Raw genomic sequence first — 24,974 nt, forward strand, 5'->3', positions numbered from 1 at the left:
CAAAAAAATTTAACACAACAGACCATCTTGAAATTATTCCCTTGTTTATGTAACTTCTTTTGCTCCTGCTTTCTTCCATTCCTAAGACTGTTCTTTCTCAAGCCCCCTTTTCTGGCTCATTTTCTGTCCACCTGTTAAATGTCCCTATTCCTCAGCATTTTATTCTCACCTTGCTAGCTCTTCGTTTTGTCCCCGGATCATTTTGTTCAGCCAGTGGTGTTTTAGAGTCAGCTCCTGAGAACCAGTTATGCCCCTTCTTCTTAACTCCTTGTTTGATAACCATCATGTTGGTAGCTTGATATTGGCCAAAGTGGGAGTGTTTACACCATGGAAGACAGCAAATGTTACAAATCAGAAATTATTTTTTCCTGTGACCCATTTTAACAGCATACCACTAGTTTCAGCAATGACTTTTATGCTCCCAGTTCCCAAATCTGTATCTCTGACTTTCTGAGCTCTCACCATTATTTCTAGCTGATTTCTGGAGACTTCATCCTGAATGCCTAAATGGAACTCAGAACTCATTATCTTCTCCCAAACCAGCCCTCTCCTGCACTAGTCTGTGCTTTGGCTAATGACACCATTCTCTTCTCAGTTATTCTGGAAACACAAAACATCCTCTCCCTTACCCACTATACTTAATTGATTGGTATCCATATGTTTACCATCTTGTTTCACAAAAGATTTAAGTTAGCTTGACAATACATATAATGGGACAGGACAATAATTTCTCTCATGATGACAGTAAAGTAGGAGATCTAGGCAAAAGGGAAATAAAAAGCATAGGAAATATAGGTGAAATCAGAAGTGAGATGGGTACACAGAACATAGGCCATGAAGTCCAGCCAGCCACATCCTGCCAGTTAATGTAGCATCCTGAATAACTCTGAATCCATCTTTGCCTGCATCTGCAATATCACCAGCAGCCTCTCTGTCCTTCTGCCCCCAGGCTTACTCCTTCCCCACCCAACATTCACTTTTAACAATGCTTCTAGAGAGACAGAGTGTTCTTAAATTTAAATCTGATTCTATTACACCATCTTCCCTGCTTCTTCTCCCACCCCACCCACCCCAGTTTAGAAATTTTCATAAGCTCTCCACTGCCTTTGGGACAAAGTCCAAACACACCCAAAGGAAATCTCTACCAAAAGATCTGTTTTTCATCCTTCATGACTCAGCTTTGATATCACTCCTCTGTGATGCCTTCCTTGGCTCCCATAGTCAGGTCTTCCTCTGCGTACCTGTATCTCTCATATATGTCTCTCATTCAATGCAGTTTACAAACAATTGTTCAGTGCCTACATTATACTAGGAATTGTATTTGGTCCTGAGGATTACAGAGTAAAACAATCCTTGATTTTTAAGGACTCTAGTTGAAAAGATGTATTTAAGCAAATTATAGAAAGTGTGATAAGCTATAGAAGAGAGTACAACGTACAGAGAAAGCAGACAGGAAGAAGAGGAGCACTGTCTCATAGCACATATCACCCTGTTGTGATCATTACTAGTGTTTTTCTCCCACTGTGGTGGGAGGCATGTATATCCCCTGTATCACAGTGGGAAGTACAGAGTAAGTGTACAACAGATGTATATTGGATGGATGGATGGATGGATAGATGGACAGATGAGAGGAAATTGCAACAACTGCCTAAAATTATTTGGAAGATTATCAACCGATTATAAAGATCTTTGTTTTCTTTGTTACCTATTATCAACTACATTTAGAGATGGGTGAGTGGGAGTGTATGGATATGTGAACATTTTTATCCTTACACTGTATAGGGGAAATCCTTGCCCTGGGAACTCCTCCTTGTGGTTCAGGAAGTCTGTTAGCCTTCAGGGAGTAGTTCAAGGCCTAGCATTTTCAGTCGGCCCTTTGCTGTACACATCAAAGAAATGTGTCACTTGATGGTTCATTTGCTTTACAGCTTGACAGAGGCTCTGGCAAAAGGTCCCAATTAAAGGGCGTGGGAATTTCTTGTAGTCACTTGCTCAGTGGTGAGGGGAGAATCCCCAGGGCCTCATCACATCACTAAACAATGCATCCAGTTAATCTTGCTAGATTAAAAAAAGACGCACCCCATTCTAAAACTTTATAGTTTTAGACTATAAGGAAGGCTAACAGACTTCCTGAACCACAAGGAGGAGTTCCCAGGGCAAGGATTTCACCTATACAGTGTAAGGATAAAAATGTTCAATTTCACCCATAGTCTGATTCCCTCTATTCTGTGAAGGCCTCTGTTCATGCTGCTATAAATGTGTCTCAAGTGATTCTCAGTCCTGGCTTTAATTTTTGTTTTGTTTTGTTTTTAAATAAAGGTAGGGCAGTAACCAGGCTCCACCTCCAGAGAGTTATCCCTTGATGGGGCCCAGGCATTGTTGTGTTTTGGAAGTGCTCCAATTGATGCTAATGTGTAACCAGGATTGAAAACACTGGCCTAAAGACAAGACCATCAAACTACCCATTGCTGCCTCCTTCTTACCCATTGCTGCCTCCTTCTTATGCTACAGATCTCTACTTAGATGGCTCTTCCTCACAGGGGCCTCCATTGCCACCCTGTCCTTCAGAGCATTCAGCACAATCTGAAAATAATTTGTATATTTATTTGTTTTCTTCTTTATTATTTACCTTCCTGTTAGGTTAGAAACTTTATATGGGCAGGAACCATGTTTATGTGGTCCATCACTAAATCTCAGTGCCTTGCAAAACACCTGGCACATAGTAGGTGCCCAGTAAATACCCATTTAGTGACTATCAGCTGTAGATCTAGCAATAGATCTACAGCAGTGTGACTGCTCTTAGGTTGGGTCTAGAGAGGGGAAGACCACCTCAGGAATTCCTGATCTTCTCACAAGCATTCGGGACTCCCAATTTAATAAGTGAAGCCATTGATCTTGGGGCCTGCCCTTATGAAACTTATTACTGAAAAGGAGAAGCTAAACCTACTTATAATTATGCCTAAGAACCACCCCCAGAGAACCTCTTTTGTTGTTCAGATATGGCCTCTCTCTCAGCCAATTCTGCAAATAAACTCACTACCCTCCCCCCTGTGTGGGACATGACTCCCAGGGGTGGGTAAGTCTCCCTGGCAGTGTGCAACATGACTCCCAGGGATGAGCCTGGCCTTGGAATCATGGGATTGAGAAAGCCTTCTTGACCAAAAGGGGGAAAAGAAATGAAACAAAATTAAGTTTCAGTGGCTAAGAGATTTCAAATAGAGCTGAGAGGTCATTCTGGAAGTTATTCTTATGTATTATATAGATATTCCTTCTTAGTTTCTAGTGTATTAGCATAGCTAGAAGGAAATTGTTGAACTGTAATCCAGTAGACTGGATTCTCAATGTTGATTGTGTAACTAAATGGCTTTTACCTTGTGACCATGTGATTGTGAAAACCTTGTGATTTTCACTCCGTTTATCCAGTGTATGGGCAGATGAGTAATAAAATTTAAAAAAAGAAAATATAAAATAAATAATGGGAGTTGTGGGATGAGGGGTATGGAATGTTTTAGGTGTTCTTTTTTATATTTGCTTTTTTCTTGGAGTAATGAAAATGTTCTAAAATTGATTGTGGTTATGAATGCACAACTATATGATGATACTGTGGGCCACTGATTGTATATTTTTATTTGGTGTGTGACTGTATCTCAATAAAACTGCATTTTTTGAAAAGATAAGGGAGGAGCTGGAAGAGAGTAAATGCAGGTGAAAGATGAAGGCAAGAAGAGATACACTTAGAAGGGAGTCGCAGAATTCTTTTAATGGCTGACTCAAGTCAAGAAACACCTATAAATTACAGTGCCAGGGATTGCCTACTGATACCACTTCTTTACAAAAGTGAAACAAAACACCTTTTTATTTTCAAAGTAATTCATGCTTGTTAAAATTCAATTAATACTAAAAAAATTTAAAATACTACTAGTAAAAATGAAAGTTCTAATGCCTAATCCACAGGAAGAATAATTGTTTACAGGTTCATGTGTATCATTTGAAGCATTTTATAATGTGTACTCAAATAATATACAGGCTGAATTAAAAAAAAATTGAACATTTTCAAAAATGTATTACTCAGTATCTAGATTGTATGTTAATATGTGATCAAAGCCTGTAGTTGCCCTATGGCAAGACACCTGTAAGAAAAAGCTAGTGATTTGGTTCAAACTACATGTCCATAGTATAAACTAGTTACTGGGTAATAGATTTTTTTGTTGTTGTTTTGTTTGTTTTTTCTTTTTTTTTTTTTCTTTTTTTTTGGGGGGGGTGTGATAGATTTTTGAAAATATTCGATTCCTTTTGAATCACCCTGTGTTTTACACACACACATTGCGCTCCCCCCCCAATGGAGTCTTATTGTACCTATCAAAGAAGGTTATTTTTAAAGGTTAGTTCTCCTCCCTAAATTGGGGCTTAGATTTAAATTGCCTTTATTGGTGAATACTTTGATAGTTCTGTCCATACTTTCTCACTTTATTGTAGTTCAGCTATTTGGAAACATGCTATCCTTATTTTTATAAATAAAGTTTTATTGGAACACAGTCTCATTCATTTACATGTTGTCTATAGCTGCTTCAGGGCTATAATAGCAGAGGAGAGTAGTTGCGACAGAGATGATATAGCCCACAAAACCTAAACTATTTACTATCTGGCCCTTTATGGAAAAAAATTGTCAGCCCCAGCACTAGTTCATCAAAAAAATTATACCATCAGTAAACAATCATAACAAACCAACTGAGCCCAGTGTGTGAAAATGTGTTGGTAGTTCTGGGGGTTTATGTTTCTAGCTGAAGAAAGAGTAGAATGGTACCTGTCTGTCAGGAAACTGGTAAATGGTGTAGTAAGGAAGAATTGGGGAGGCATGTTCCATCTAGTTAGGTCCTGTCTCCCTGACAGGCAGGTCACATCTTCTCCCTTTCTTTTCTGTCCCCTCCCTGCTTGCAGCAGGTATAACCAAGGTTTTCAGAATACCAGTAGGTTGGATCCTATGGCTCTAAACCAGTCTGCCCTGTCTTTGCTGCCAAGTCTCATAAATCATTTAGCTTGGGCTGAACAATTAAAGGCTGGGCACCTTGTTGAATACAGCTTCAGGTGCAGTGGGGTACAGCATGTAAGATAGGGGACCTCACACAGCATCGACTGAGAGAAGCACCATGATGCATTTGGTTTTCATCTCCAGTGGACTTGTTCACCACTACTACCACCTCCCCCAATTCCAAGTATTGTTGGAAACATCCCTCTCTGAAGATTCCTTCACAGATCTTCCAGTGACAGGTATCTGAGTGTTCACATTGGCCAGCTCTGGAAAGGTGCAGTGCCATGGCAGGTGAAAAGCATTATAGCAGGGTGGTGGCTCACCACCACCAACCACCTCCTCTTTGCTCTGTGTGGACCTGTGTCTCTAATGAATGCCTCCTTTGTGTGGAGCTGGTGCTGTGTATACTCACAAGCTTCTTTCTCTATCTCTTGGTTAAATCATGCACAGATTGACCGTGTATTTTATTTAGAGCATCCCTTTTAAGTATAAATTAAATTATGTGGAGGTTGGTTTGTCCCATCATCCTTGTGTTTTGCATCCTTATAACTCCTTGTTGCTCAAAACATTGCCCCTCCCAAAAATACATATTAATACATTATATCCTCAATTAGCATTTGCTTTTACATCTATGGGTTAGAGTGTCACTGTAATCCAGATGTGAAATTCAGTTTTTAGAGCTACCAGTTCCTACCTGCGACTTTTTCCTTGCTTTCACAGGATTTGTACCCAGCTGTACACTCTTCAGAGTGAGGATAGAGGTGGCAAAAAATTTGAGTGATCTAGATAGCTGAGAATAAATAAAGGTGATTTTGTACCTGACTTGCACAACTAAATGTTTATTTGCCCATCATCATATGAGTATGGTAGGCTTGGATATTAAATCATAGAGCTGGGAGGGACCTTGAAGATCATCTAATTATACAGTCATAGAAACAGGGCCTGTAGACCTGGAGTGACTTGTCCAAGATGAAGTCAGTTATCGAGTCCTTCAGGCCTTCAGACCAGATGTCTTAATCTATGGTTACACATCCCACCCATAAGACTTCCCTTCTAAAGCATGATTTAAACAAAAGGAAATGCCAGAAACGTCCATTTGGCTTCATATTGCTTTCTCTGATGAGTATGTGTGTGTTCTGAGGCTTTCTCCTCTGTCTGCAAATCAGACATTCTTGCTCGGTTGCATCAGAGTCCAGGCGACATGATTGATGAAGAAAGGGCAGAGAACGGATGACATAATGGCTCATGTGGCGTTTACCTGCGAATTATCTCTAGCAGTGTACTGCTCGGTGTCTGTGTGATTCATGTACTGAGACACTGCCATCCCCTGTTATTCAGCATTGTAGCCTCACACTTACCTCACCCTGTGTTTCCCTCCCTTTTTTGCCAAATCTGATTAGAAACACTTTTGTTGTAAGCCCATGTTTATGAAGCCGTAAGTGGACTTTGTACCAGTGACCATGTGGAGAAAATAAAAGAAGTGTAAAACAGGCAAATTACATATTAACTTGGTCAAATCAGTTTGGTGTCTATCTCAAGTTAGTTGAGTAAATACTTACATAGCATCTACTATGCACCCTGTATTGTTGTGCTGATAGTATTCTTCCCTTAAGTGGCTATTTGCTTTCAGCTTCAGGTCAACAAATTCACATTGAGCAAGCCTGTATGAAGTGCAGACCATGTGCTGATAGCTATGGTAGATGCTTTCACGTGCTTTTTTTTTTTTTTTTTTTTTTTTTTCATTTAAACCTCAAAGCAACCCTCTGAAGCCATTACTACTTGTATGCATTTTAGAGGCCAAGAGTAAGAGGTCCACTAAAAATCACTTAGCTTATATGCATCAGAGTTGGGATTGGAACCCTGGTTTCTTTATACCAAGTACAATACTTCATCCACAACATCACAAATGTCTTTGTTTTATGTATCCAGGGAGTTTTTACAAGAAAAGTGTACTGTTCTCTCAAGTTGATCTTCACACTTAATCTAGTACCTACCTCCCTTTATTGTTTGTTTTTCTTTAGGATGCTAGAAGTGAATAAACACTGTATATGTATAGTTATTGAACAATACCCATTAGCATTCTGTGGTGGCATTGTAATATATAAACACTTAATTTGCATGAATTTAGTAATACCTGCTCAGCAAAAAAATATAAAAAGAGATGGAATAAATAATTTGCATTGTGCAGATAAGTCTGCTCAGGTTCTCTTCAATGAGTCTATGCCCTGGAGTAAACCTGAGATGAAAGATATGCAATTGGTGTTTTCTCAGTGCATATCAGTTCCCATGTGCCTGTCTCAGGGTTCTTCTGCTTTTTGTACAGCATGTATCCTAAACACAGGCCAACTCTTCTGTCTTGTACTCAACTGATGACGTAGTAATCTATGCCAATTCTGGAGGAAAACCCCACCTGGGTTTGACCTACTGAGAGACAGTACGTTGGCTTCCAGCATGGGGCCTTTGTAGGGGATTTCACAATTATTTTGATACAAACTGAATTTTTTTTTTCCTTACATATTCTGTAAAAAACCTAAACCCCAGGAAAAATGCAGCTCCTGTAGGCTGATTTGGACTTGCTTATAATAAGATAGGGAATTTTTGTTTAGGTTGAACTGAAACTGTTTTGGACTTGAGAACATTGTGTTTATTGGTGGCTCAACATATCTCCCATTTACTGTGTCAGACTGGAACCATTAAGGCCAAGCAGATCAGATATTCACTGTCTCCATAAGAGAATTGTGTTGTCACTGAAATCAAGGGAGGAGAACCAACAGAAGGAAAAAATATGATGGGTCACCAGCATCAGAGTGGTAGAGAAAGAGGATTAAGAAAATCCTATTGAATTTAACCACAGGTAACCTTTGAGAGAATAGTTGTAGTCAATCATAAGGTTCAAAACCAGACACAAGGAGTTAAGAAACATCATCCCACTTCAGAACGGAGTAGTCAGCAAAATATCATGAAACCAAGAATGGAGCTGCAGGAAGAAAGGGCACAGAGGGTGGGGACTGGCATCCAAGTGCTGAGCCAGGGTGGCAATAGTACCTAAAAGGCAGGAGTTGGAGGTTCGAAAGCAGAAGTACATGATGTCTTCAGGAATTCTAGCTTCTGAGCTTGTCTGAGATTCTTGTGACTGAGATTCCTCCGATGATGCTTCTGGGGAAGACGTGGCCACTGAGAAAGTAGAGGCCGGAAACAGATTTGTTGGGGAGCAGATTTTCATAGCCTCATACTCATTGATATTGGATATCTTGTGGTTATTACTTTTCTTAGTAGTTAGATTCTTATTTGCCTGTTATTTGGGAAACTGAGGCTGGCTCTTCAAGGTTATTGTTGGATTGGGAAGGGAGTTCCAGAATGCAGCAAACAGGACTTAACCGGAGATCCAATGCAAGTTCAACTTTCATGAATAGAAAAGGCAACTCATTCATAATACCAAACATCCTCATATTCAAGGAAGTGGAGTTACAACCCGGGCAACTCCCTTTCTTTCCTGTATTTGTAAGCTAATAGTATCTTGCATTGTTAAAAGTGAAATCTTGAGGGTGATGATGTTTCTTTTTCTCAGATTGTTTGTACATTTGGCTCCGTATTCAGTGTGAACTACAGAAGATGGCTTGATTACTGCCACTAGGAAATAGCTGCCTTGGAGAAGTTGCTGCTGGGAGGGTAAGGGGCTCAGTTTAGCATAAGGTCTCTCAGAGTATAAGAATCCCCCTTGGGTGCTTATTTAAAAATGTAGATTCCAGGGCCCCACCCTAGACCTACTAAATCTGAATATAGGGATGGGCTCAGGAATATATCTGCATATTAATAAGCACCCCAAGAATTCTTATGAAGACTAAAATTTAAGATCCGCTGATCTAGGAAATGTGTGTGTGATATAACATTCTAGAACAAACTGAATTCCCATCATTCTAAAGTTAAGTTTTATTAATATGAAATATGGCTAGGGATATTTGTTTTAATGAAAATTTTTAAAGCTTTTTGAAACTCTTCAGGGAAAAATAAAAATTTAAGTTACATGCAAAATATTAGCAGTAATAATAAATTAAGCACACTTTGGCATGAGGAAAAGGAAATAGTTATGAATTCAGAAAAAGACCATGTGTTTTGTGAAATTTCTGTCATTTCCAAAGAATGGGAAGGGGTGAAAGGACGAAAGAAAGCAGGCAGGAGCTCTCCTTGACTTTGAAGATATTAATCCTTTGTTCTACTTGTTTCTAAAATGCAGCTGCTTCCTACTCACAGTCCTTTTGCCACAGGCCCAGCTGTCCTATTCATCCCCATATCCACTTCTGCTTTTTCAGCCCTTACCAGAGCCAGAATAGAGAATAGTAGAAAAGAGAAAAGCAATTTGATGGTAGTAGAATTGAGTTTTTATAGAAAAGAGGGAGAAACAAGACTGCTGGCTTCTAAAAAGTCCTAAAATCTTATATCAGAAAGTCATAGCCATAGATGTATGGGTAAAACCATTTGTTTTAAGTTATAAAGCTGTGTGGGATGGCTGGGGAGGTGCTGGGAGTAAGGGCAATAAGAAAGACTGGCTCCAATTCCAGGCCCCTATTAAGATAACCTCAGACGCTAACTCAAACTCTCTCTCCCCAGCCCTCTTCTGATCTTTGGCTCTTATTTGAATTTTGTTTTTATTATCTTGGGATCATTTCCTTTATTTAAGTCATTTCCCTAAATAATCTGTAAGTTTCTTCATGATCGGAACTGTTATATACTTCTTTCCTCTATGTACTTCTTTCCCATAATTATCAGTATTACCCATGGTGGATAAATATGAATCCTACCTTTCACCCTTTTCATGAGGTGATCTTCTGTAATTTTTGGCTCTAACGAGTCTTTAAAAACAAATTTCCTCTACAAAGTCATGGAAAGCCATCATTCAAATCCCAGAAGTTTTAGTTTTACCCTTTTTATTTTGTATTGTTAGAACTCAACTATGGAATGACAAGAATCCAGCTTGTTTATCTTATATCTTTTCTTCCAACAAGAAAATTCCAATTTGGGATGCACTCAGCCATTACCATAGTGACGCCTAGAATTTGCTACTTAAGTTGAGAAATTAAAGCAAATATTCCTGACTCTGTTTTGAATCAGATAATCAAATTAATAATTGCAGCTTGTCAGCCAAAGTAAGCAAGCGTTCTTGATGGGTAGAACCATAATGAATTGTCTCGAGCTGTTTGATTGCTAAACCACTGCGAGTTTTTAATATTTTGCTATCTCTAATGTGTACTGTGAGAGATAACATTTTATTTTAGTTTGGTCTTGTTTCATGCACTCTTTGTCCAAAACCTAAGTATATTTCTCTTCATAATTCTTTAATTATTGACTAACTTTCTTAGCACCCTAGCTGGTATTTTTCATGTGAGATTTACACCATCTTGTGGCCTGTAATTTTCCCTGACTTACTTTATTTCTTGGCAAATATTAGCTTATTGGCAGAATGTTTGAAATGGGAAGAAAAGGAGAAATCACCTGTCATTTTCTTCTCTAAAGGCCTTTATTATTTTTTCTTCATGGTCATAGAGAGTCATTGATTTGAATTTCTCAGATTTATTGTTTTTATCTTTTATTCATTGAAGTCAAAATAGTTCATTGCCTGAATTTTTCATTTGACTAAAAGACCTAAAGTAGACTTAGTGACATGTTCGCAAAACTGGTTTTTGCCACATTTCACCAATTCCTTTTATGTGAAATATCAAATTCTGGAAAGCGTTGCTTGTACATCTCCCACCACAAAAAAAAAAATGAGAAGTTGCAGTGAGAGAAGACAAATCATGAAGTTCTAGTCCAGTCAGGAGAAACTAATAAAAGATCCATTATGCAATAAAGAAGAGAGTTAGGAAGAAAATCCACTCTTGGCTGGTTGGCTGAGGACCAGAGAGGCCCAGAATTAGCCCAGAGAGTATACAGATTGCTCTAATTGCAATTCAAAGCCAACCTCCAAAGTGCTTGAAATGAGACAAGTGCTTCATTGATGGAAGCCAGAGTATCCTGTAGGCAAAATGGGCCTTGTTACTTTGACTGTCACTGTTATAGAGTAGTAATAGTTGGCAACAATATATCAATCATCTCCTTTTACATGGCTGGTCGCAGAAGCAATTTGGCGAGACCTGGCCTCTAACGGAGTAAACTTAGGAGAAATCATTGATGTCTGTTGGTGAGCAGATTCTCATATTCTCCCACTCACTGATTATTCATAGCACATGGTTATTAGTTTTCTAAGTAGTTAGGTTCTAATTTGTTTGCAATTTGGGTAACTGAGGCTTCCCTTTGGAATTAGGGATTGGAGTTGGTTTCCCCTGCATAACTTTGCCCAAGATCTATACACAGGGTGTTGCCTTCTTCATCTACTAAGTGGACATAACATTTTCCATCTTCCTGATGTGTGTACTAAAATAATTACAATAAATTGCTGCTGCTCTTGGAGAGAATCTCTTTTCTCACATCTGGGTTTAAGTCTTTCAGTAAGGTTGCCTAAACAGTGGGGAGGAAGGAGGCTTTCCATAACATTAAGGTCCTTCCTGATAAAGGTAACTTTTTCACCCCTCCTTTCCGATTAGACCTTTTGCCAGAAATAGCATAGACTTGAGCCAGTGCCAAATGTTTTAATACTATAAGGATTCACTGATAAAGGCTATGCATGGCAAAGAAGGAAAAAACAGCTGAAGGTTCCCAAACTAAAATTTTCCAAGATTTCTATATGAGATGCAGCCAGGGCACCTTTCATCTAATTGTTACTATGTGTTTGCTGTAGTCCTTGGTACCCTACAATTCTCATTCTCCAGCACTTCCAGAGATTAGAAATTACAGGAAGTGCTGTCCATATCAAGGTGGAAATCTACTGTAACTGCCAAGAATTTGGTCTTTGACAAAAAAGAAGGATGATAGCAAAGTTAGGGAAAAACTGAGATCAATACTGTGATCTTTCCAAATAATTAGTAAGTAATTATTGGTCTGTTAGCAGCATTAAGTGTTGTACTTCATTGTTCCTTTGATGTTTTACATGTATTTGCTAGTGTTGCTTCCCTTATTGTCAAAAACTCTCAAGTAGGAGGATTTTTGTCTTTTTCTGCTGTTACATTTAACGTGGAGAACTAGCATAGCACAGGAAATCCCAACGCTAAATAGTTATTGGGTATCTGACTAGTTGAATGAAATGATTTCATAGATCCCTGGCCACCTTTGTATGGGACAATTAATAATTACAAAGTACTTAGTTAGAAAGCTGGAAAATTCATAAATAAACATTTTTCTCTTTGACTGTCAGTGATTTTCATATCTCATAGGTAATTACAATTTTAGCCTCAACATCCACAAAACTTTTACCATTGTTGCTAATGAATGATAATAAAATTGACTGGTCTGAGACAGAATCAAAGGAAAAATCGAAAGTCTATAAACTTTAAATGTTAAAGCAACATCCCTGAATGAAAATTCAAGTTAAGTGCAGGTGACTGAATTTAAGGTCTGAATGTAAAGGCTATGTTTCAATTTGACCACTCAAAACTTTGCCTCGTATTTGAAGAAATTAGTGGATTTTAAACAAATTTTCCATATTGTTAAAGAAAATAAGATTTAGCTCAATTTATTTTCCCATTGTCCTAAAACAAAATGTTAGCTAATAAAGTTTCCACGTGGGCACCTATTGGGTAATTTTACTTAAGAAGTTAGGGCTTGCAGTAGTGTAACAACAATGTAGCATTAAAAGCAGGAAAAAGATTGCCTGCCCCTGTTAGCAACTGAGCAGTCAATTAATGGACCATGAAAATGGGAGGGCTAGGGTGACGTGGGTCAGAGCTAACATACATAGGCAGGCACAGTGTAGGGGAAAACTTTCATCACCTCCACTACACTGAGCCTTTTCTCTTGATAGAGCAAGCTCTTAATTTCCCAGGTTGTTAATCTGGCACCTTTCATGAACATCGCTGTTCACTTTGGAAAATAAAAAAGTAAATAGCCAAGACATCTAAGTTTTGAAGGGGAAAGAAAATCAACAGAGGAAATTACAGTAGCACTTGATACAGTGGCACCTTTTTCTTGAGTCATATGAGGCAAAGATATTTGAGAGTTTGCAGCTTTGACAGTCTCTCTTTAAGACAGTAACCAGAGGTCTTGGGAGGGAAGGTAGTGCAAATGTACTGTCCCAGCTTAGCTATGGCCTTTATATGCATATGTGTCCACATTTTCAAAACCAGTCTTTTAAAATATATATGAGAGCCAAGTGATTTGAAAGTACAGACTACTTCCTTTCCCTATTGCTTTTACTCTGTTTGCAGTTTCCCTACTGACATTAATTACTGTTTCGAAAGGAATTGGTGTTTCCTGGACTGCTATAGTTTCTGTTTGTTTTGGATTGTCCATCAGTTGTTTAAGATATCTGCCATATTGTAACAGTGTTTGGGAATCTAGTATGTGAAGGGTTGAGTAAAATACAAATTCTCACTCTTTTATGTTTCTTTTATTTTTAGGTAAGTCATCTGATGAGAATGACATTTCATTTGATGGAATTTTCCATTTGGTAAAGTATTACTGTTTTTATCAAATGATGTAAACTTTTGTTTTTGTAATTTCTCAATCCATTTTTTCCCACAACATTGACTTCAGTACTAGTTAAGTGTACTCGGTCTGGAAGGCAAAAAAAAGGTGGGGGGGGGGGGAGCAGAGGGAGGGAAAATGGGAAACAAGCTAAAAGGCATATAACTAAATATATTTATACATCAAAAAACATTATTGAAATAAACTTACTCTCTATAGCTAAGCTATCTTCAACAACTTTTCCTTTCAAAACATCAGGAAGTGAAAGATTTATTATATCTAATTATATTTAGAAAGCATTGGACTTCCAAGAATCCAACCAAGTTTAAAGCAATAGCTTTCCAGTTGCATTTGGTAAATGTCTGGCATTCCTCAAAATGTTGCTAGACATGTTGGGAAACTCAGTCTGTAACAACATAGAGCTTATCTTTTGAATCAAAGTTTAAATCTTAGGCTATATCTCGATTTCAAAAGTTATTTAATAGAAGAAACAAAATACACAATTTTAAAAGGATTCTGTGTGACAGAGGTGGTACAGGGCTTGTGGTCCTTAATAATAGAAGATTGAAGCCTCTGATAGTGAGTATAATGAGTGGGACAAAGGGAGTATGGTAACAGCAAATGGTTCTGGATCCTTTCACTAGCACAGGCGAATGTCTCTTATTTGGTTTACTTTCTGCAATGCTGGATCCTGAATCCTAGCAGTTCTTTTTCCCTTGAGGGAATGTTTCTTGTTCTATGGAACTAGGCGCATATTAGACTCTAAAACTCTTTTTGGTTATGTATCTATTGAGTAACAAACAACCAGTGTCTAAAAACCCTACTCCTAGCATCATGCCTTTCCTACAGTGTTTATTAACTGAAATTGCATTGTATGTTGTCTTCTAGGGACTAACTTGATAAAAAGATATAACTTAAAATACCCAGAGGACCTGTTGGATGCCATATTCCTTTGACTCTCCCACTCTGCTATCTCTTCCCCAGTTTTAATTTTTCAACTAAATACATGACAATTTATAGTTATAAACCCTGATGAGACCATGGAAAATTAGCATTTATTGTTGCTGTTTAAGAGAAGAGTCACAGTTCTTGGTTATGGGATGAAACACTGATAGGATGACATTGACATTCTATTTTAAAAGTTTAATTTTCCTTCCTGAACAGAACGCTACCTCATCTCTACACAGTGGTAGGCCCCACTCCACAGGTGCAAGAGCAGTTAGGCTAGGAACCATTTCTGCTCTGCGAAGAGCTGTGCTGTTGGTTGGTTGGATGGATGGATGGATGGATGGATGGATGAGTAGATGAATGGATGAATACCGTGAAGACTGGGAGAAGTTCTCATGCTTACAGAGGAATTCAGACTCCTCTTCCCCATACCAAATAACTGTTTCAAATGCTTAGTTAAATTTTAGCTCAGCTAAACTGCCATCAGAAAAAGCAGGTACATCTGGTTTCCTCAATTATAAAATGAGTTGATACCAAGTTTTCCAGATTAAATCACCAGTGACAGGTTGATCTCTGAATCCAGTAAGAATATTCTGACAGCAGTCCTTCTCAAGGCCGCTAAGTTGTATTAGATAACGCCTTTAGAGAATGTGTAAAACTAAAGTCAATAGAAAATGGAATGACCATATTCTTTTTGTTTCCTTTGTAAAATAAGCTCCTTCTAAACATTTGAACAATATTTTAAAAATATTCTCAGTCTCAAGTTCACTGCTTCTAGAATTCTTATGGTCCTTGAAACTGATTGCTGAGATTATTGAAGTAAAAGTTGCTGCAACTATAACTGAGATTACCTAAGAGAAACTGGCTCTTATATTCTCTGTGCCTCATTGTCCTCCTCTTCTGTTTACTTTCACTAGACTGAAAGTTCCATGAAGTTAGACACAGTATCTGCTTCTGCTCGTTGTTGAACCTGTAGCTCTTGCCACAGTGCTACACAGTAGGCACTCACTGAATGTATTTTCAATGTGGCAAACGACTGTAGAATGTAAAATAATCATGACCACATTTGATGGTTGTAAGATAGTGAGGTGATGTTTATACATGTGGAGGACCTGTCACATAGTAAATGTTCAAAAAATAGTTTTTTAAAAAATCCGACTCATGATAACCAAATCCACAAAAGGCAAACTTCCTTTCTAATGACAGTGCTCCTGTTAGTTTGTAGTAGATGACATCTTGTACCTGGTTTGAGAGTTAGAGTTGCTTGAAACTCTGATATTGAGTAGATCTGTATAGGATAATTAATAACAACTCAGAAGTAGTTTGAACCTGGCATGAGAATAAAAGTAATGAATAAAACAGGCTCATGAATTCCCCTTCTTCATTCTAAGGATATTTCTATCTGGAATTAAGACCACATTTCCCTTGGATAGTGCTCGATAAACTGGCAAGGTTTTATAACCCAGTTCCTTTGCTTTCTCATAATCTGTGAGAGCCCTAATGCCTCATGCTAGTCATTCTCTGACTTTTTGAACATATTTATTCTTCTCCAAAAATACACTATTCATCAATCAGATTTGAAAGAGCAGCTTTTTATATGCATCTTTTTTAATGTATCAACAACCTTCCAACCAGCTTCAGGTTTGATTTGTAACCTTTTTCTGAACTTGTTCCCTGTTTGGATCATGAAGTCCACTTTGCCCTTTCAGCCAGTGTGTCTTAATAGTGCCAGTGTTGATCAGGAATCACCAATCTGAGGACTAATGTGATACTTTTTCAAATACTGTCCATTCTAATTAATATATATAATGTCTAGTGTGTGGACATCCTGTGTAGTGATTCAACAATGAATAACATGAATCATGACCATTTATGAATTGTAAAACTAAAATCATAGATTTTCCCTGTGTTCCTGAACTCATTCCCTGGAACAAGAAGAATTAGGGTGAGAGATATAGCCTTTGAAAACTCAGTCATGATGTCCATCAATGTTTTCCAAAGTGTGTTCTCTCAAACACTAATCCAGTGGGATGTACTACCAAAAGTGAGTGAAGTAAATTTAGGAAAAATAGCGATCTATACTGTTTGAAGATTCACAGTGCAAATAAGATAAGCCTGCTAAAGGCTCTAAAATGTCCTACACAAAGAAACAAGTTTAGCTTTGCTAAACTAATTTAACTGGGAACACATATGGAGAAAACAGGGAATAGTAATCCCCCCCTTAGAAGTTTATAATTCATTCAATTATTTTTAATTCTATTTCCATTTCTTTCTAGATTTTGTGAATGATTAAGAATTCTTAATCCCTCTATTCTCCCTTCGTTTTTATCCCCAACCCCTGATTATGTGGAAGATGGATGGAAGGAAGGAAGGGAGAGAGAAAAAAAGAAAGGATGTGTGCATGTGTGTGTGTCTGCATGTTTTGAAGTGTCTTGGTTGTTACTGTCTATAAGAGTCATTCTATAGTCCTTATGTACTTTTAAACTTTAATTTATACTAATATAAAATTTGTTAAAATAGTTATTTATGTAATTTGTTTACTATTTATTGTTAATATTATATTATGTGATTAAATACAAAATATTTTAATTTTGGTACTGTAACAAATGAAAAATGATTGCCTGAAGAGGTGCGTCATATAGTTAATACAGTTCAAATCTATATTGGAAGAACTTTTTTACTTTTAGTTATATATAAAATTGCTATTGTTTCTATCATATTTTTAACCATAAGTTATTAAGTTTAAAGACTGCACTCAGAAAAATAAGTTATGAAGATTTTTTTACTATAAGAAAATATCTACTCTCTAGAATCTTTGGCGAGTTTGAATGGTGCAGTTTTCTCAATGCTCAGAAGCCTTACCTGCCCCAACACCAGCACAAACCCCAAAACTAACAAAATATGTTATTTTATCTGTTTCAAATGGAAAATTTTCTAAAATATGTCCATTTCTTTGCCTTAAAAGAACATATGCTGACCATGGTTTAAACTCTTTTTAATGACTCAAGGTCATCATTCAATTCACTTCACTTCAGCTTGTGTTTATTTAGCACCTACTGTGTGTAATGATCCTCTCAGGCCCTTTTGGATACATAGTTCTGTTTACCACTCTACTAGACAGCTTCCGAATGCTGTGCTTTGGGGTTATTGAGTCAGCGTTTCATAGCTTTTTTTATTTCCTGGCTGTGAAGACTACCACACTCCTGTGACTGTGCCTCCTTGAGCCTCCCTTCCTAATGTGATGCTTCTTACGTTCTGTGAGCTTGAAACTAAAATAACTGGCCATGTGAATATTGTGTATACAACAAGGACCCACTAGGAAACTTTTTAATATGAAGTATAAGTTTGCTTTTTTCTTGAATCTCTGCCTTTTTCCAACATTTTAGATAAGTGAAATGTTGCTATAAATTTGTAAAGCATACATTTCCCTTATCCCTTAACAGCACTTCCAGGAACAGATGCAGATTTTATGATACCTCTATCCATGTTGTCCAATTGAAGTAACAATTAGTTGTGTCTAAAATAATAATCAAAATATTTATATCTAATTGCAATCCACAGCTTCCTTATGAATCATTTTAGATTTGCCAGAGATCTTTAATTTTGGTGAACAGTAATGTAGACATTTATGTATATCTATGCCATGTGATTATTGATAAAGAGTTCTAGATCAGGCTCATTTTTATATTCTCCCTGGTCAAAAATAATGTGTCTTGAAAATGTCTGTCATTTAAGATTATAGTTTATTTTCTTTTTTAAGTAAAGAAGGTTAAAGTCAGTATTTACAAAATATTTTTTAATTACATTGTTCTATTCGATTATCAGTTAAGGTGAAAATGAATTAAGTCCTTACCGATGAGAACAAGCAAAAAAACACTATAGTACCTGAAGAATGAAATTCCTGTGTATGTACTTCGCAGTGTCAGAGACAGGTATCCTGAGATCTTTTCTGAAGAGTCACTTAATGAAGAAATTTGAGAATTCTTGAATTGTCTGATACTTAAACTGTGGTATTTTGGCATACTTAAAATGCAAAAGCAGATACCTGTTTTCTCTAAAATTATTTCTAGACTCTTGAGTATAGCCGTTGATTATCTTTCCATTCGTTTCTTATTTAAAAGTCTTTTCAGTGTAAATTTAAGCTGATGTCTTGTTTGTATAAAAGTGTGACTGATGTTCTACAGAACTGTAGTCTTTCTTTCAAACTATCATGTGAAAATTGTAAGAGGACTTTTTCATCATATTGTCATTTAATTTCATGACTTATTTTCATTTGATTTTTTTATTCACTGAAATTTATGGAAGAGAATTCCAGAAAGCTCCAGTGGTTCTTTTATTCTGTTACAGGAAGTAGCTAAAGTGAGATTGGGGGCAGAGGGCATGCAGCACAAGGAAATTGGCTTAAAAGCTCTAGAAATTATATGCAATTTTATTTTCTGACTAATACCCCTGATTCAGTATTCACCCTGGGCAGTGACCATACAAGTTTTCTTATTTCCAGGGAAGCCTTACTATAATTGAGAATTTTGGTAGCATAGCATGTACTTTGTAATTTTATTTTCTAAATTCACACGGCATTTAATGTCTTCATTTCCCCATGTAATCTTTTAAAAACCTTATATCTTCATTTATTTTATTGCTCCCACACCCTCTTTCTATTTCAGATAATTCTTTGCTATTCACATGTAAGAAAAAATAAATCAGTTGCAGATTTTTTAAAAGCTGGATTATCCCACTATGGTCTAGTTCTTTGGTTTCGTAGCAGAAGACAAGTTTACAGCCAAAAGACATAAGGTCCCTAAATTCAGAATCTGTACAAGTTTACACTAGAAAGCCAGAATATTCCTTCTGTATTTACAGAACTTCAATAAAAAAGATAGATTCCATCTTCATGGAAACAGAATTGATTCATTAGACTGTGGGCATTTTGAAGGCCTGAGAGAGGGCATGTGTGACCTGGCATTGCTTTGGCCATTCTTTTTTGAGGGCTGCAGATGGACAGTATCTTTTGCCAAGACCTAAAAAACATGAAAATATAAACTGGCAGGAAGGTAGCCTCTCTCACTCTACTCTCACCAAAAGAAATAGCGGCAGGTTAAAAATTAATAACTGATGGGTATTTTTAAATTGGTTTTAAAGTTTCTAAGAAGTATTCACTTTAATGACTTAATTTATAAGTTGCCAAGCCAGTATACATTTTACTATTTATCTGCTAAGAACTATTTTATTAGAAGGTAATGAAAAACTTTGAGTTTTCCTAGTGACAATGTGTTCTACTTTTAAAGGCCTGGTGTATTGCTTGAGGAATTCAAATCCTAATGCAAAATTCTCCTGCTTACTGCTCTCACATAGAAAGTTGGAGGACACAGTCATCTTAGGTTAATGCTTTTCCAGGCATCAAACAAAAATGTTGAAAGTATTTGAGTTTCTGGTGTCACACTCTAGAGCTCTTCTTAAATATAATAAGAACTTATATATAACAAGAATTATTCATCCTTCTTTGAGATTGGTAAGAAGTAAGACTCTCATTTTTGTGTCCTCAGCTATGTCCTGCTCAGTTCACTACTACCTTCCAAGTTAGTCGTCTTCAGCACTTTATTCCAAAAATAAGCTTACGGTGCACAGTATTAGGTAAGAAGTTTCAAGAGAGAAAAGGAACTCTTCCCAGAATTTTAGAATCAATTGTTTCATTGGAGAGAAAATTCCTCTAACACTTTGTTTCATTCAGAGAAACTACAAGTCAGAAAGGACAGAAAGAGAGGAGAAGAGCGATCCTGAACAACTAGCTCTTGAATTTGAATCAGGATCTGCAATGCGACCCCATTTCAGAACAGTACTGGTCTTCCCTAAAGCAGTGCTTTCAACGAATCAATGAATTATATATCAAGTGTCTTGGCTGTTTTTATTTTCTGATTCTCAGAATAGACATAAAGATCTAAATTCAATATGCCAGGGAAAACTTTGTAAAGGGAGCCTCCCCTTCCTCAGTCAACCCTTTGCATGCATTCTAGAATCTTCTGAGAGTTTTAGGGATTCCCTAAATGGCTAATATGAAGATAATAATTTGTTAGAAACAATGATTTTCAGGTTAAAAAAATAATGTCTGATACTTCATGAAAGAATAGCTCAGATGCTAGGTCACATGTGTGTGTGCGTGCACACACAAAAACAGTCATAAATATACTTTTCTCCTTATTTCACAAAGCACTTGCAGTAGCTTATAATCAGAACACATAATAAAATTCCTATAGGAATTTTTAAACTTTAAATCAAAACAGAGAAGGACGATCAGGGGAAATGAATGGTATTAAAATCACTTTGGATCTCTCAGGAATCATATGGGTCTTGATTCAGGTGCAGTTGCAGCACTTCAGCATTGAGAAGAATCAAGGCACAGTTCTGTTCTGGAGAGAAGCAGCAGACCTTCTATGAGTCCTCTCATCAATTCCCAGCCCAGGTTGAACCAGTGCCAAGTCTACTGTCACCCCTTGGGCTTCACCTGGCCTATGATTTCATTCTAGCTCCTCTGTCTCTGCTTGCATGCATGTTATGGTGGGACTCTGCCAGGGTATTAATTCCGTAGCTTTGGAAAGGCCTACAGTTTCAGCAATTGCACATCCAGTTACAAAAACAGCATTGAGCCATAAGGACCAAACTCCACTTTGTCTAGTTTATGGATGGATGAGTAGAAAAATAGGGGAAGGAAACAAACAGACAAAGGTACCCAGTGTTCTTTTTTACTTCAATTGTTCTTTTTCACTCTAATTATTATTCTTGTTATTTTTGTGTGTGTGCTAATGAAGGTGTCAGGGATTGATTTAGGTGATGAATGTACAACTATGTAATGGTACTGTAAACAATCGAAAGTACAATTTGTTTTGTATGACTGCGTGGTATGTGAATATATCTCAATAAAATGATGATTTAAAAAAAAAAAAAACAGCATTGAACAGGAGTTTGGAAAAATCACATGTGCCTCTTATATTGGCCTTGGGGGCATCAAAACATCACCCCCAATTTATTACTCTGTGTGCTTCCATAGGACAGGCATACGTGAGGGACACTTAGAAAGTGGCCAAGCACAGGGGAAAGGAAAAAGAGGAAGATTTCCATTGTGTCTGACTCAGCAGGATAGGTAGAAAACCTGAGGATCTTTTTACTCAGCCATCATCATTTGTTTCCGTCTTGTGTTCCCATGGTTATTTTCCACTGCCCAGTTGTTATTTGGACTTCTTTAAAAACATCAGTAAATGATCCTCAAGAGGCAAAGAGAATGGAGGCGCTATACCAGAATCTAAGATATTTCAAAGTTTTGGATGGAGGTCCCACCTTTGAACTCATGCTTTTTTTATTACACTGTATTTGTCTGAAGATCTGACACTAGATGCACCATAATCATTGCAAAGGCAGTGCAATCTCTTGCTTCCTAGATTTCCACTGGCATTACTGCCTGTTGTTAGGGTAGCCACCCCTTTCCATGAGTTTCAGGTGTTTTAGCCATTTAGGGGAAAGAGGGGAGGGGGAAAGAAAGGAATTGGTGGTAAAGCGATGGCACCTGAAAATGGAAAGGTCACAAGTGAAAGTAGGGTATGTGCTACTTTCTGACCCAGGCTAGGTAATGGGGTGTGGATGTCAGTGTGTGTCCCCAAGGTAGTCACCCTTGCAGTAGTATTTCTCCCAGATTAGCCAGCACAGAGTATTGTTCCTTGTTTTTATACAGTGTTTGTCAAAATGCTATGACAACTGGCTGGTTTTATGCAAACAGAGCCTGGCTCTCAAGAGACAGTGTGTCTGAAAGTCAAACATGGATGGCAGCCATTGGCATGCAGAGTAGTCAGAAACCACAGATTGTTTTCTCGTTGGATGAACAGCTTAAAGCAACGTAAAGTTAATTGAAGAATTCCTTGAAAGTGAAGTCAGACTAAAAGAAATGCTCTGAGTCTATAATTTACTAAATGTGAAAGATCTGTAAGTGATAGTGAGACTAAAAGAGTTTGGGGAGGGGGAAGAACATTTTTGTAAATAGATCTGGCTTGTATCATTGCCTAGGTTGTTTTAATTATTTGCTCTAATAATTTAGATCTGCAGAAGAATCTCTAATTAGCTAAGGTTTGATTTATGTTGTTGGCCTCATATAAACCATGATGTCATGGTGTGCTGCAGAAAATTACAGGCCTGGTCCTGCCGTTGAAAACTATTATTTCTACCTAGGACTACTCACTCTCTGAATGTCTTACTCTCACGAAACCAAAGCATTCTGTGTTCTCTTTCTCAATGCCCCTTGTCCAGGTAAATTCAACTTAGATTATTACTAATCAATTAATTTATGAAGCAAAAAAAAGAACTGGGAGAAGAAGAGGTAGATGAAAAACTCTAGTAATGAAAGAAATCTTTACTTCTTGGAAACTTAGATCATTCTTCCTTCATTTGGTTCTGGGATATACCAGACTCTCAAAAGTAGGGTCTCTCTGTCTGTCTGCCTCTCCCTCTCACAACCATAAACCCACCCTCTACTTTCCCTCTCCCTCCCCAGCTACTTTCCTGGAAAGCTACTTCAGTGTCATCAATGCGTATTTCATCTGGTTTTGAATAAGAGCATAAGGGACTCTGTGACTTTGGCGGTTTTCATTCTCATTCTTACTGCAGTAGAAGCCTTGATGTAGGGCCAAGACCTTTTCTTTGATTAAAGGTCTGCTGATTACAATTTCCTAACATTTTTCTTGCGTTAATTTTACCTATAATGACTGCATTATCCATGTTTTCCAGTTTTAAATTTGATAAAGTAGAGCAAGACTTTAGAAAGAATCCTTCTAGATTTTTACCATTTGTTTTCCTGTCTTTCACAATTGTCTAACCCACATCTGACTTGATAGCCATTTTTGAGTGATTTGCCTTTATCAGTTTTTAAACTATTCAAAGTTTAAAACAACTTTTAAACTTTTTGTAGAAACTCTTCCCTTTCACAGTCATATTTCATCAGTTTACATAATAACGAATTAAATTATTTAATTACAATAACAAGTCTAACAGGCATAAACTGGTTTGAAAACAAACACAACTCTTTAAACAGTTGGGAAATCTACATGGGGTATACTAGAGAATAGCCTTCTAGCCTCTAGTGTTCCGTATGCTGAGTGCTTAAGTCTGTTAAACAAAGGGACTGAATTGGTTCAGTGGAGCTCAGTTATGAGAGCTTCAGAATCTATCCTCTTCACACTCTCTTCATTTTACAGATGGGACTCAGGGAGGTTACATGACTTGCCTAAGTTTGTGAAGCTAGTAGGTGGGCAGCTGGGTACCCCGACTCACAAGCAAGGGTTTTCCCACAGCACCATAGGAGGAATCCCATCCTGACCCTCTATTTTGCTTATCTAACTGCTGGCCAAATGTGAAAATGCAAGTTTATGAGTTTACTTTGGTTTACTACCACAAAGTATCTGTCCTGATGCGTGCCCATAGTTTTAGTGTTACTAATTAACACATATTTTTCTTTAAATTCTTCCTGACATCAAAACTAATCCCTCTTTATTTAAGGGGGTTTATCCAGGTCATGATAGTTATCACTTGTCTATAAATCACCAGACTTAAATCAGAGAGAGACAGAGACTGTGTGCAAAAATTTTCCTATACTGTAGTAAGGCTTGTCCTCTTTGCCACCTGATGCTGTTCATGGCTTCTATGTTCATATAAAACCACTTTTTAAAGAGCATAGGTTTCTGAGACAAAGCTGCTTTGAGCCTAGAGGCAGGGGAAATGAGGTTTATTTGATCGCTTTCATAAACTATATATGTTCACATTCCTTATATCAAGTTGTAGAAGTTTAAAAGCAATCACTTTATCCCCTCCCTTCCTTCCAATACTTCCTTCCTGCCCCTCCCATTTTTAGAAAAGATTGATGTTGCCTAGAGTGAAAATACATCCATAATTGGGCAGTTAAAAAAAAAATCGAAACCAGTAGGTTCTATATGAAAGAGGAAAGATGCACTCAAGTCCCTGAGTTAAAATGGTTTCACCGTTACTGAGCATTGCATGTAGCTCTGAGCTTCCTGGTAGGCTAAGCAAAACAAGACAAATGAGTTTATATTATTTTTCATTTGCTGAAAGAAATCATATCAGCACTTTCACAGAAACATTTACCAGGCACTGAATTATAAGACAAAGATTTTATGTAAGTGAACTGCCTAGAACAGAGGTCACCAAACCTTTTCCATAGAAGGGCCAGATAGTAAATATTTTTGTGGGCCCTGTGGTCTCTCTCACAACTACCTCACTCTGCCATTATAGCACAAAAGCAACCATAGACATAGATGATATATAAATAAATGTGGCTATGGTCCAATAAAATTTTATTTACAAAACCAGTGATAGGCACTAATTTGCTGACCCTTAGTCTAAGAACATTGGTTCTCAAGCTTTAGTATGCATGAAAATATCCTGGATTGCC

General features: G+C 37.4%; 1 protein-coding gene across 4 annotated transcripts in view; it reads left to right on the forward strand.

The window, feature by feature from the left end:
* The window catches only part of CMSS1 (cms1 ribosomal small subunit homolog), a 416,700-nt gene that overhangs the window by 210,713 nt on the left and 181,013 nt on the right, over positions 1 to 24,974 (forward strand). Inside the window, exon 2 of one of the 4 annotated variants that reach the window (XM_037834436.1) lies at positions 8,598 to 8,697. The exons of the other annotated variants lie outside the window; for them this stretch is intronic. The gene's annotated coding sequence lies outside the window, so the exon portion shown is untranslated. The remainder of the gene's footprint in view (positions 1 to 8,597; positions 8,698 to 24,974) is intronic. 4 annotated transcript variants of the gene reach the window in all.

The sequence above is a fragment of the Choloepus didactylus genome, chromosome 1, assembly GCF_015220235.1.
Source record: "Choloepus didactylus isolate mChoDid1 chromosome 1, mChoDid1.pri, whole genome shotgun sequence".
Classification (NCBI taxonomy): domain Eukaryota; kingdom Metazoa; phylum Chordata; class Mammalia; order Pilosa; family Megalonychidae; genus Choloepus; species Choloepus didactylus.